The following is a 13,827-nucleotide window of genomic DNA, read 5'->3' as shown; positions in this document are numbered from 1 at the left end:
CCCTCCTTGCCTGGTCTGTAAGTTTTGGTGGGAGGCCCTCTCTTGGCTGGTTTGTTGAGGTGCCATTTTTTTATAATGGATTTAATGGTGCTCCGTGGGATGTTCAAAGTTTCGGATATTTTTTTATAACCCAACACTGATCTGTACTTCTCCACAACTTTGTCCCTGACCTGCTTGGAGAGCTCCTTGGTCTTCATGGTGCCACTTCCTTGGTGGTGCCCCTTCCTTAGTGGTGTTGCAGACTCTGAGGTCATTTAGAACAGGTGTACAGTCGTGGCCAAAAGTTTTGAGAACTTGTTAACACAGGTGTGAGTGTTGACGAGGACAAGGCTGGAGATCACTCTGTCATGCTGATTGAGTTTGAATAACAGACTGGAAGCTTCAAAAGGAGGGTGGTGCTTGGAATCATTGTTCTTCCTCTGTCATCCATGGTTACCTGTAAGGAAACATGTGCCGTCATCATTGCTTTGCACAAAAAGGGCTTCACAGGCAAGGATATTGCTGCCAGTAGGACTGCACCTAAATCAACCATTTATCGGATCCTCAAGAACTTCAAGGAGAGCGGTTCAATTGTTGTGAAGAAGGCTTCAAGGCTCCCAAGAAAGTCCAGCAAGCGCCAGGACCGTCTCCTAAAGTTGATTCAGCTATGGGATCGGGGCACCACCAGTACAGAGCTTGCTCAGGAATGGCAGCAGGCAGGTGTGAGTGCATATGCACGCACAGTGAGGCGAAGACCTTTGGAGGATGGCCTGGTTTAAGAAGGGCAGCAAAGAAGCCACTTCTCTCCAGGAAAAACATCAAGGACAGACTGATATTCTGCAAAAGGTACAGGGATTGGACTGCTGAGGACTGGGGTAAAGTCATTTTCTCTGATGAATCCCCTTTCCGATTGTTTGGGGCATCCAGAAAAAAGCTTGTCCGGAGAAGACAAGGTGAGCGCTACCATCAGTCCTGTGTCATGCCAACAGTAAAGCATCCTGAGACCATTCATGTGTGGGGTTGCTTCTCAGCCAAGGGAGTGGGCTCACTCACAATTGTGCCTAAGAACACAGCCATGAATAAAGAGTGGTACCAACACATCCTCCAAGAGCAACTTCTCCCAACCATCCAGGAACAGTTTGGTGACGAACAATGCCTTTTCCAGCATGATGGAGCTCCTTGCCATAACACAAAAGTGATAACTAAGTGGCTCGGGTAACAAAACATGGATGTTTTGGGTCCATGGCCAGGAAACTCCCCAGACCTCAATCCCATTGAGAACTTCTGGTCAATCCTCAAGATTCAGGTGGACAAACGAAAACCCACAAATTCTGACAAACTCCAAGCATTGATTATGCAAGAATGGGCTGCCATCAGTCAGGATGTGGCCCAGAAGTTAATTGACAGCATGCCAGGGCAGATTGCAGAGGTCTTGAAAAAGAAGGGTCAACAGTGCAAATATTGACTCTTTGCATCAACATCATGTAATTGTTAATAAAAGCCTTTGACACTTATGAAATGCTTGTAATTATACTTCAGTATTCCATAATAACATATGACAAAAATATCTAGACACTGAAGCAGAAAACTTTGTGGAAATTAATATTTGTGTCATTCTCAAAACTTTTGGCCACGACTGTACAGTTGAAGTCGGAAGTTTAAATACACTTAGGTTGGAATCACTAAAACTCGTTTGGCAACCACTCCACAAATTTCTTGTTAAACTATAGTTTTGGCAAGTCGGTTAGGACATCTACTTTGTGTATTACACAAGTCATTTTTCCAACAATTGTTTACAGACAGATTATTTCACTTATAATTCACTGTATCACAATTCCAGTGGGTCAGAAGTTTACATACACTAAGTTGACTGTGCCTTTAAACAGCTTGGAAAATTCCAGAAAATTATGTCATGGCTTTAGAAGCTTCTGATATGCTAATTGACATCATTTGAGTCAATTGGAGGTGTACCTGTGGATATATTTCAAGGCCTACCCTCAAACTCCGTGCCTCTTTGCTTGACATCATGGGAAAATCAAAATAAATCAGCCAAGACCTCAGAAAATAAATTGTAGACCTCCACAAGTCTGGTTCATCCTTAGGAGCAATTTCCAAACACCTTAAGGTACCACCTTAATCTGTACAAACAATAGAATACAAGTTTAAACACCATGGGAACACGCAGCCGTCATACCACTCAGGAAGGAGACGCGTTCTGTCTCCTAGAGAATAACCTAATTTGGTGCGAAAAGTGCAAATCAATCCCAGAACAACAGCAAAGGATCTTGTGAAGATGTTGGAGGAAACAGGTACAAAAGTATCTATATCCACAGTAAAACGAGTCTTATATCGACATAACCTGAAAGTCCACTCAACAAGGAAGAAGCCACTGCTCCAAAATCACCATAAAACAGCCAGAATACAGTTTGCAACTGCACATGGGGACAAAGATTGTACTTTTTGGAGAAATGTGAAACAAAAATAGAACTGTTTGGCCATAATGACCATCGTTATGTTTGGAGAAAAAAGGGGGAGGCTTGCAAGCAGACGAACACCATCCCAACCGTGCAGCACGGGGGTGGCAGCATCATGCAGGAGTGACTGGTGCACTTCACAAAATAGATGGCATCATGAGAGAGTAAAATGATGTGGATATATTGAAGCAACATCTCAAGACATCAGTGTATGTAAACTTCTGACCAGTTTTATATTAAGTCCACAAGCTAGATCCCTGCACTGTCTCATTGAAGATCTCAATAACTTTTCTGGACTCTCTGGACCAAAACCGAATTATGATAAGTGTACAATATTACGTATTGGATCTTTAAAAAATACACATTTTACATTTACCCTGCAGTTTACCTATAAAATTTGCTGATGGGGAAGTAAACTTACTTGGTATTCATATCACAAACGATATAAATAAGCTCTCAACAATGAATTTCAATAGAAAACTTGTAAAAATAGACAAGATCCTGCAACCATGGAGAGGTAAATACCTGTCTATTTATGGAAAAATTGCCATGATTAACTCCTTAGTCATATCTCAGTTTACTCACTTACTTATGGCACTGCCTACTCCTGATGATTCATTTTTCAAATCATATGAACAAAAAATATCTTTCTTTATCTGTGACACAAAACCAGACATAATAAAGCGTGCCTATCTATATAATGAATTGGATTTGTGAGTGTTGAGATTATTAAATATAAAACCACTAAACCTCTCTCTAAAAGCTTCACTTATTAAAAAGTTTTACTTAAACCCTAAATGGTTCTCAAGTAGATTACTAAGAAAAGCTCATCCATTGTTTAAAAATGACCTTTTTGTCTTTGTGCAGATTGCCATGTTTCATTTTCAATTAATTGAAAATTATACTTTTTTCAAAGTATCTCTCAGTTTTCAAACAAGCATTACAGAGCTGGCTACAATTTCAATTTCATTCCCCTGAAAAGATAGAACAAATATTACACCAAATATTATGGCTGAACTCAAATGTGCTGGTTGATAAAATACCTGTATTTAGAGGATGTTTGAAAAGGGTATTTTGTTCTTAAATGATATTGTAAATTGGAATGGTAGAGTTATGTCTTTCATGGAGTTATCAGAATTTTACGGGAAGGTCTGCTCAATCCAAGAGTACAACCAATTGATTACAGCATTACCCCAAAAATGGAGGAGGCAGGTGGCAGCGAGAGGAGGTAGGGAACTGGTCTGTCTACAAAATATAAAGGATCAAAACTAGCGGAGGAATAAAAAAAGTATACCAGTTTCATTTGTTGACAACTGTGCCATACAGATTGCAAAATAGTTGGGAAGAGAGTTTTGATGTACAGATTCCATGGTACAGGATGTATGAACTGATATATAAAACGATGCAAGATTCAAGATGGCGTAGCAGTCAGACGTCTTTGTCTTTCTCTTGTCTCGTCCCATGTATATATCTTTTTATATATTTTTCTAAGCATTATTTTTAATATTTTTCCTAAACCTCAACTTCAAAATACTCTCCTGCAACCCGCCTCACCCAATGTGGTGTGGATCTGTTTTTTTCCCTAATGTATTTCTATTTACCTCCGAACTGGAATCGGAACTCCGAACTGTACCTCAACTGAAGCTAGCTAGCTAACTAGATACCAGCTATCAGTCAGCTAACCACTGCTAGCGGTCATCTGCTAACCTTTAGCTCGGAAAGCTCTCGCCAGTTTGTACAACGAGTTTCAAACCAGAGCATACCGGACCTATTTTTAATCCATATCCCCGGATTCCTACCGCAAATTCTGAACCTTTTCATCTGGATCATTAGAAGCCTACTACCTAAGTTTGCTTTACTCACTGCTTTAGCACACTCTGCCAACCCTGATGTCTTAGCTGTGTCTGAATCCTGGCTGTGTCTGAATCCCTAACTATAACATTTTCCGCCAAGATAGAACTGCCAAAGGGGGCGGTGTTGCAATCTACTGCAGAGATAGCCTGAGAGTTCTATCTTACTATCCAGGTCTGTACCAAAACAATTCGAGCTTCTACTTCTAAAAATGCACCTTTCCAGAAACAAGTCTCTCACTGTTGCCACTCGCTATAGACCACCCTCTGCCCCCAGCTGTGCCCTGGACACCATATGTGAATTGATTGCCCCCCATCTATCTTCTGAGCTCGTGCTGCTAGGTGACCTAAACTGGGACATGCTTAACACCCTAGCCATCCTACAATCTAAGCTTGATGCCCTCAATCTCACACAAATTATCTATGAACCTACCAGGTACAACCCCAAATCCGTAAACACGGGCACCCTCATAGATATCATCCTAACTAACTCGCCCTCCAAATACACCTCTGCTGTTTTCAACCAAGATCTCAGCGATCACTGCCTCATTGCCTGCATCCGTAATGGGTCAAACGACCACCCCTCATCACTGTCAAACACTCCCTAAAACACTTCAGCGAACAGGCCTTTCTAATCGACCTGGCCGGGGTATCCTGGAATGTCATTCCGGGGTATCCTGGAATGACATTGACCTCATCCCATCAGTAGAGGATGCCTGGTTATTCTTTAAAAGTGCCTACCTCACCATCTTAAATAAGCATGCTCCATTCAATTTTTTTTTAACCAGGAATAGATTTAGCCCTTGGTTCACTCCAGACCTGTCTGCCATTGACCAGCACAAAAACATCCTGTGGCGTTCTGCATTAGCATCGAATAGCCCCCATGATGTGCAACTTTTCAGGGAAGTTAGGAACCAATATAGACAGGCAGTTAGACAGACAGTCCTGTAGTACAAACTCAAAAAAGTTCCTGGACACTGGAAAGTCCATGGAAAATAAGAGCACCTCCTCCCAGCTGCCCACTGCACTGAGGCTAGGAAACACTGTCACTACCGATAAATCCACAATAATTGAGAATTTCAATAAGCATTTTTCTACGACTGGCCATGCTTTCCACCTGGCTACCCCTACCCCGGTCAACAGCCCTGTGCTCGCCACAGCAACACGCCCAAACCTACCCCACTTCTCCTTCACCCAAATCCAGATAGCTGATGTTCTGAAAGAGCTGCAAAATCTGGACCCCTACAAATCAGCCGGCCTAGACAATTTGGATCCTCTCTTTCTAAAATGATCTGCCAAAATTGTTGCAACCCCTATTATTAGCCTGTTCAACCTCTCGTATCATCTGAGATTCCCATAGATTGGAAAGCTGCCACGGTCATCCCCCTCTTCAAAGGGGGAGACACTCTAGACCCAAACTGCTACAGACCTTTTCCTATTCTACCCTGCCTTTCTAAGGTCTTTGAAAACCAAGTCAACAAACAGATTACCGACCATTTCGAATCTCACCGTACCTTCACCGCTATGCAATCTGGTTTCAGAGCTGGTCATGGGTGCACCTCAGCCACGCTCAAGGTCCTAAACGATATCATAACCGCCATCGATAAGAGACATTACTGTGCAGCTGTATTCATCGACCTGGCTAAGGCTTTCGACTCTGTCAATCACAACATTCTTTTTGGCAGACTCAACAGCCTTGGTTTCTCAAATGATTGCCTCGCTTGGTTCACCAACTACTTCTCCGATAGAGTTCAGTATGTCAAATCAGAGGGCCTGTTGTCCGGACCTCTGGCAGTCTCTATGGGTTGCCACAGTTTTCAATTCTCAGGCCGACTCTCTTCTCTGTATACATCAATGGTGTCGCTCTCGCTGCTGGTGATTCTTTGATCCACCTCTACGCAGACGACACAATTCTGTATACCTCTGGCCCTTCGTTGGACACTGTGTTAACTAACCTCCAGATGAGCTTCAATGCCATACAACTCTCCTTCCGTGGCCTCCAACTGCTCTTAAATGCAAGTATAACTAAATGCATGCTCTTCAACCGATCGCTGCCCGCACCTGCCCGCCCGTCCAGCACCACTACTCTGGACAGTTCTGACTTAGAATATGTGGACAACTACAAATACCTAGGTGTCTGGTTAGACTGTAAAATCTCCTTCCAGACTCACATTAAACATCTCCAATACAAAAGTAAATCTAGAATCGGCTTCCTATTTCACAACAAAGCATCCTTCACTCATGCTGCCAAACATACCCTCGTAAAACTGACCATCCTACCGATCCTCGACTTTGGCGATGACATTTACAAAATAGCCTCCAACACTCTACTCAACAAATTGGATGCAGTCTATCACAGTGCCATCTGTTTTGTCACCAAAGCCCCATATACTACCCACCACTGCGACCTGTATGCTCTCGTTGGCTGGCCCTCGCTTCATACTCGTCGCCAAACCCACTGGCTCAAGGTCATCTACAAGTCCCTGCTAGGTAAAGCCCCGCCTTATCTCAGCTCACTGGTCACCATAGCAGCACCCACCCGGAGCACACGCTCCGGCAAGTATATCTCACTGGTCACCCCCAAAACCAATTCTTCCTTTGGCCGCCTCTCCTTCCAGTTCTCTGCCGCCAATGACTGGAACAAACTGCAAAAATCTCTGAAGCTGGAGACTCTTACCTCCCTCACTAGCTTTTAGCACCAGCTGTTAGAGCAGCTCACAGATCACTGCACCTGTACATAGCTCATCTGTAAATAGCCCATCCAATCTACCTCATCCCCATACTGTATGTATTTATTTATTTATTTATTTATTTATCTCAACTTGCACATTCATCCTCTGCACATCCTACCATTCCAGTGTTTAATTGCTATATTGTAATTACTTTGCCACCATGGCCTATTTATTGCCTTACCTCTCGTATCCTACCTCATTTGCACATGCTGTATATAGATTTTCCTACTGTATTAGTGATTGTATGTTTGTTTATTCCAAGTGTAACAAATGAGAACTTGTTCTCAACTAGCCTACCTGGTTAAATAAAGGTGAAAAAATGTTCAAGACTTCTTGCTTTTCAGCTAAAATTATTATATAGAATTCTTGCCACAAACAAAATGTTGAATATTTGGGGCATAAATTCATCGAAGCTCTGCAGATTTTGTTGTGAGGATACAGAATCAATAGACCATTTATTTTGGTATTGCCCTCAGGTAGCCTGTTTCTGGTCTCAGGTTCAGGAATGGCTGAAAATGCATAACATTGATCTAAAATTGACCCTAGGAATAGTACTGTTAGGAGATCTGGAGAGGCCGGGTCAGTCAATTACTAACATACTAATACTCTTAGTAAAAGTATTTATCTTCAACTCGCAATCTATGGATTCTATTCGATTAGATAGATTGAAATTGTACGTTAAACATCACAGCATAGTTGAAAGATCTATGTTGTGTAGAAATCCAAAGAGGGTGGCCAGCAGAGATAGGTGGGATTGGCTGAGGGAAGCTGAGGGTTGGGATGTGGAATTGGAGACAAGTGGGAGTGGAGTTGCTGGGCAGGATGATGGTCAAAGATAAAGTCTAAAAAATAAATTCAAAATAAAATATAATAAAAAGTAAGTTTGAATGTTTGAATGACAATGAGGGGCAGTGTTTTTTTCTAATGCCAGTTTTCCTGAGGCCGATGCCGTGCAGGTGTTTGTACACATGCGTATACACACACTCTCATTCAAATACACACATACACGGACACACACATATGTAAATAGTGCCAGACATGCACTCAAACATATACAGTTGGCCTTGCTGTTATGATTTTAGTTGTCCTTGATGTCCATAGTTTTTTTTGCATTGTTGTTTCTGTTTCTATTTTCTCATTAGTTCATGTTGGTGCATTGGGGGGGGGGTTCTTGGGGGTGGGGAGTTTATTTAATTTATTATTATTATTTTTAAAAAATCTTGGGGGGGTGACTGAAGGAGGGTCTCGGATGGTTGAGGGACAGCTATGGGGAACTGTGGGGGGGATCTTGGAGGGTTTTCGCATCCCCGTTTTTTGGGGGGGGCCTGTGGGACATCTGTCGACGTGCCCTTGAGCAGGGCGTTGACCCTGGATGCCTCTGTGTGTCGTTCTGAATGGGAGTCTGTTGGATGTCTGGTTTGGTGTAGTTGTTGAGCGGCTTCACTACAAGTATATTGTATGTTTTGGATATTCAATTAAAAATACGTGTTTTTTTTTAAAGCCGCGGGGCCAGAAAGATGACCAGGATGTGAACTTAAAGCATGCGTAGACCAACTGGCAAGTGCTTTCACTGACATTTTCAACCTCTGAGTCTGTAATACCTACATGTTTCAAACAGACCACCATAGTCCCTGTGACCAAGAAAGTGAAGGTAACCTTCCTAAATGACTACCGACCCATAGCACTCACGTCTGTAGCAATGAAATGCTTTGAAAGGCTGGTCATGGCTCACATCAACACCATTATCACAGAAACTCTACACCCACTCCAATTTGCATACCGCACCAACAGATCCACAGATGATGCAATCTCTATTGCACTCCACACTGCCCTTTCACACCTGGACAAAAGGAACACCTATGTGAGAATGCTATTCATTGACTACAGGTCAGCGTTCAACCCCATAGTGCCCTCAAAGCTCATCACTAAGCTAAGGACCCTGGGACTAAACACCTCCCTCTGCAACTGGATCCTGGACTTCCTGATGGGCCGCCCCCAGATGGTAAGGGTTGTCAACAACACATCTGCCACGCTGATCTTCAACACTGGATCACCTCATGGGTGTATGCTTAGTCCCTGTTCACCCATGACTGTGTGGCCAAGCACGACTCCAACACCATCAATAAGTTTGGTGACGACACAACAGTGGTAGGCCTGATCACAGACAACGATGAGACAGTCTATAGGGAGGAGGTCAGGCAGGACGACAACCTCTCCCTCAATGTGAGCAAAACAAAAGGAGATGATCTTGGACAATCGGAAAAGGAGGGCCGAACAGGCCCACATTATCATTGATGGGGCTGTGGAGCGCCTCGAGAGCTTCAAGTTCCTTGGTGTCCATATTATCAACAAACTATCATGGTCCAAACACCCCAAGACAGTTGTGAAGAGGGCATGACAACACCTTTTCCCCATCAGGAGACTGAAAAGTTTTGGCATGGGTCCCCAGATCCTCAAAAAGTTCTACAACTGCACCTTCGGGAGCATCCTGACTGGTTGCATCACTGCCTGGTATGGCAAATGCTCGGCATCTGACCGTAAGGCGCTACAGAGGTTAGTGCGAACGGCCCAGTACATCACTGGGGCCAAGCTTCCTGATATCAAGGACCTATATACGAGGCAGTGTCAGAGCAAGGCCCAAAAAATGGTCAAAGACTCCAGTCACCAAAGTCAGACTGTTCTCTCTGCTACCGCACGGCAAGCGGTACCGGAGCGCCAAGTCTAGGACCAAAAGGCTCCTTAAAACCTCTTGGCAATAGGGGGTGCTATTTGCACTTTGTAATAATTTCGTTCCCAAATTAAACTGCCTCGTACTCAATTCTTGCTCGTACAATATGCATATTATTATTACCATTGGATAGAAAACACTCTCTAGTTTCTAAAACCGTTTGAATTATTTCTCTGAGTGAAACAGAACTCATTCTGCAGCACATTTCCTGTCAGGAAGTGAGATTTCTGAAATCGAGGTCCCTGTTCTAGGGTCAGTTTATAAGTCCCCATGTAAGCTATGGGGCTACATGCACTGCATACGCCTTCCTCTAGATGTCAGTAAGCGGTGAGAATTTGAATGGAGTGGATTGCACCATCTGGGGCCCTATATAAGACCGTGGAACGGAAGTACCGTTCTTTTCAACGGGGCGCCTGGCGCAAGAGGGACATCACAATGGCGTCCTGCAAAGCTTTCGTTTTAGCAGTTCTATATCTCCGGTCATGTTTTTATTCGTTATAGTTGTTAAAGACATCATAAGGTAGTTAATTTAAACCGATAGCAGTTTATATCAGTTTATTGCGATTTTCTGGGATTTCTTTGTGACGCGCTATCAGGAGTTGGACACCTTTCCGGCACATAGCTAACGTTAGCGGCTATTTCGACAGGAGAAGAGGACATCTTTCAACCAAAAGACGATTGTTCTGGAGAAAGGACACCTTGCCCAAGATTCTGATGGAAGCTCAGCAAATAGTAAGCAGTCTTTATGCTGTTAATTCGTATTTATGTTGACAAATGTAAAATAATAATTCCGCCATGAATTTCGGTGCGGTCTCGCTTTAGCGCACGCTGTATTGCGCAGTAACGTTAATTTTAAAAATCTAACACAGCGGTTGCATTAAGAACTTATGTATCTTTCATTTGCTGTCCAACATGTATTTTTTTAGTCAAGTTTATGATTACTTATCGATTAGAATAGGTGCCTCTCCAAGATGGCGCCGGACAGATTGCTTGAAGTTTTGGCCACTAATCACATTGTATAACCACGATTTGTGCCGCTAAATATGCACATTTTCGAACAAACCCTATATGCATTGTGTAATATGATGGTACAGGACTGTCATCTGATGAAGAATATCAAGGTTAGTCAAAAATTATATATCTTTTGCCTGTTTGTTACGATCGCTAACCTTTGCTGCTGGTAAATGGTGTTGTGTTTCTGGCTATTGTGGTAAGCTAATATAATGCTATATTGTGTTTTCGCTGTAAAACACTTAAAAAATCTGAAATATTGGCTGGATTCACAAGATCTGTGTCTTTCATTTGCTGTACGCTGTGTATTTTTAAGAAATGTTCTATGATGAGTATAATACACGTTGCTCTCTGTAGTTATTCTAGTTGCTTTGGTGAGAGTTGTGATGGTGGCTGCAATGTAAAACTATGATTTATACCTGAAATATGCAAATTTTTCTAACAAAACATATGCTATACAATAAATATGTTATCAGACTGTCATCTGATGAAGTTGTTTCTTGGTTAGTGACTATTTATATCTTTATTTGGTCGAATTTGTGATAGCTACCTATGCAGGAAAAAAATGGTGGGAAAAAAAAGTTGTGTCTTTTGCTATCGTGGTTAGCTAATAGAAATACATATTGTGTCTTCCCTGTAAAACATTTAAAAAATCAGAAATGATGGCTGGATTCACAAGATGTGTATCTTTCATCTGGTGTCTTCGACTTGTGATTTAATGATATTTAGATGCTAGTATTTACTTGTGGCGCTATGCTAGGCTATGCTAGTCAGCTTTTTTACTGATGAGGGTGCTCCCGGATCCGGGATTGTGTGCAAGTAGAAGTTTTAACTAAATATGCAGGTTTAAAAATATATACTTGTGTATTGATTTTAAGAAAGGCGTTGATGTTTATGGTTAGGTACACATTGGTGCAATGACAGTGCTTTTTTCATGAATGCGCTTGTTAAATCACCCGTTTGGCGAAGTAGGCTGTGATTCAATGATAAATTATGAGGCACCGCATCGATTATATGCAACGCAGGACAAGCTAGATAGACTAGTAAAAATCATCAACCATGTGTAGTTAACTAGTGATTATGTTAAGATTGATTGTTTTTTATAAGATAAGTTTAATGCTAGCTAGCACCTTACCTTGGCTCCTTGCTGCACTCGCATAACAGGTAGTCAGCCTGCCACGCAGTCTCCTCGTGGAGTGCAATGTAATCGGCGATAATCGGTGTCCAAAAATGCCAATTACCGATTGTTACGAAAACTTGAAATCGGCCCTAATTAATCGGCCATTCCGATTAATCGGTCAACCTCTAATCAAAACGCATAGAGAGCTGTATAGCGGAGACTGTGGGGTTTTATAAGGTTTGACATGCTTAACTAACTATAAGCTAGTAGGGCTTCTTATGCATTAAAGTTTGAATTTCTGACTCATGTGAACCTACATTTTACATTGTTCTCAGGCTTACCAGTGCTCAAGGCCTAACCATGTGGGTGCAGGCTAGAAAATGTGTGTGTATACAACAATGTACAAGGGCATAAGATATGAACAACAGTGTGACATGTGTGTGTTAAGAAGGGCGCTGTTGCTTAGACGCATACCTGTTGAAAGATGAGGCTTTTTGTCAGTACTTGAAGGAGCAGATTGCCTTTTTCCTCAGAACTAACGACACGGGGGATGTTGACGACTCCACCCTTTGGGAATCTCTAAAGGCTGTGATTAGAGGTTACATTATTTCTTATACATCAGAGAGGAAGAAACGTGCCAATACTAGGCTGAGAGAAATTGAAAGAGAGTTAGGGGAACAGGAGAACGTTTTTAGGACAAATTCCTCATATACAGTCCTTGAGAAGATCACAAAGTTAAAATATGAATACAATACCATCCTTTCGAAACGGGTGGGCTCTTTACTTGCTAGAACGCAACAAAGTTATTTTGAACTGGGGGACAAACCACATAAATTATTAGCAAGACAGCTAAGGCATGTACAGGCATCTAGAGCTATTCATAAAATAAAAGACAAGAAGGGTAAAATAGTAACAGATCCGCAGGACATTAATAAATGCTTTGCGCAGTTTTACTCAGAGCTATACCAATCAAAATGCGATGCTACTGATCCACAAACTATGGAACGCTTTCTCGCTGAATGTGAACTTCCTAAACTAGACAGGGGGGAAGCTGCTGCACTCGATGCAGGGATAACCTTAGAGGAAATTAACACAGCGATAGCACAATTTCCAAACAGCAAGGCCCCTGGGCCCGATGGATATGTAATAGAATTCTATAAGAAGTACTGCGCTAGTCTATCTCCACTTATGTTGCGAATGTTTCAACAATCAAAAGAAAATGCCAAACTCCCGCAAACACTGTATGAGGCTACAATAGCACTGATCTTGAAAAAAGATAGAGATTCCGTGGAGATGTCGTCGTATCGCCCCGTGTCGTTACTCCCCATAGAAAACAAGGTGTTGACAAAGATATTGGCAAACCGATTGAAAAAATATATTTCCGACATCATACACCCTGACCAGACAGGTTTTATCCCGGGCCGACATATATACTACAATTTGAGACGCCTTTTCAACGTAATGTATCATGATCATAAAGTTGAGGCAGTGGTAATAGCTCTTGATGCAGAGAAGGCGTTTGATCAGATTGAGTGGAAGTATATGATGTCGGTTCTGGAGCATTTTGGGTTTGGAAAGGAATTTATTAATTGGATAAGAATTATTTATGCACACCCAATGGCCTCCGTGGTGACCAATCAGGAAATGTCGGTCATTCCGCCTGTTCAAGGGGTGCCGACAGGGGTGCCCTATTTCGCCTGCTCTCTTCGCTATAGCCATGGAACCCCTTGCTACTCGCATTCGGGCATGTCCCGATATAGCTTCTGTTAAAATAAAGGACACACAGCACAAAATTTCCCTATATGCAGACGATGTTCTTTTGTTTTTGTCCAAGCCTAAAACTTCTATTCCACCCTTACTTAACTTGATAAACACATTCGGCTCCTTCTCTGGCTACAAGATAAACTGGCAAAAAAGTGAGTTGATGCCAATA

The sequence above is a fragment of the Salvelinus namaycush genome, chromosome 42 (assembly GCF_016432855.1).
Source record: "Salvelinus namaycush isolate Seneca chromosome 42, SaNama_1.0, whole genome shotgun sequence".
Taxonomy (NCBI): Eukaryota; Metazoa; Chordata; class Actinopteri; order Salmoniformes; family Salmonidae; genus Salvelinus; species Salvelinus namaycush.
This window is presented reverse-complemented; position numbering follows the sequence as displayed.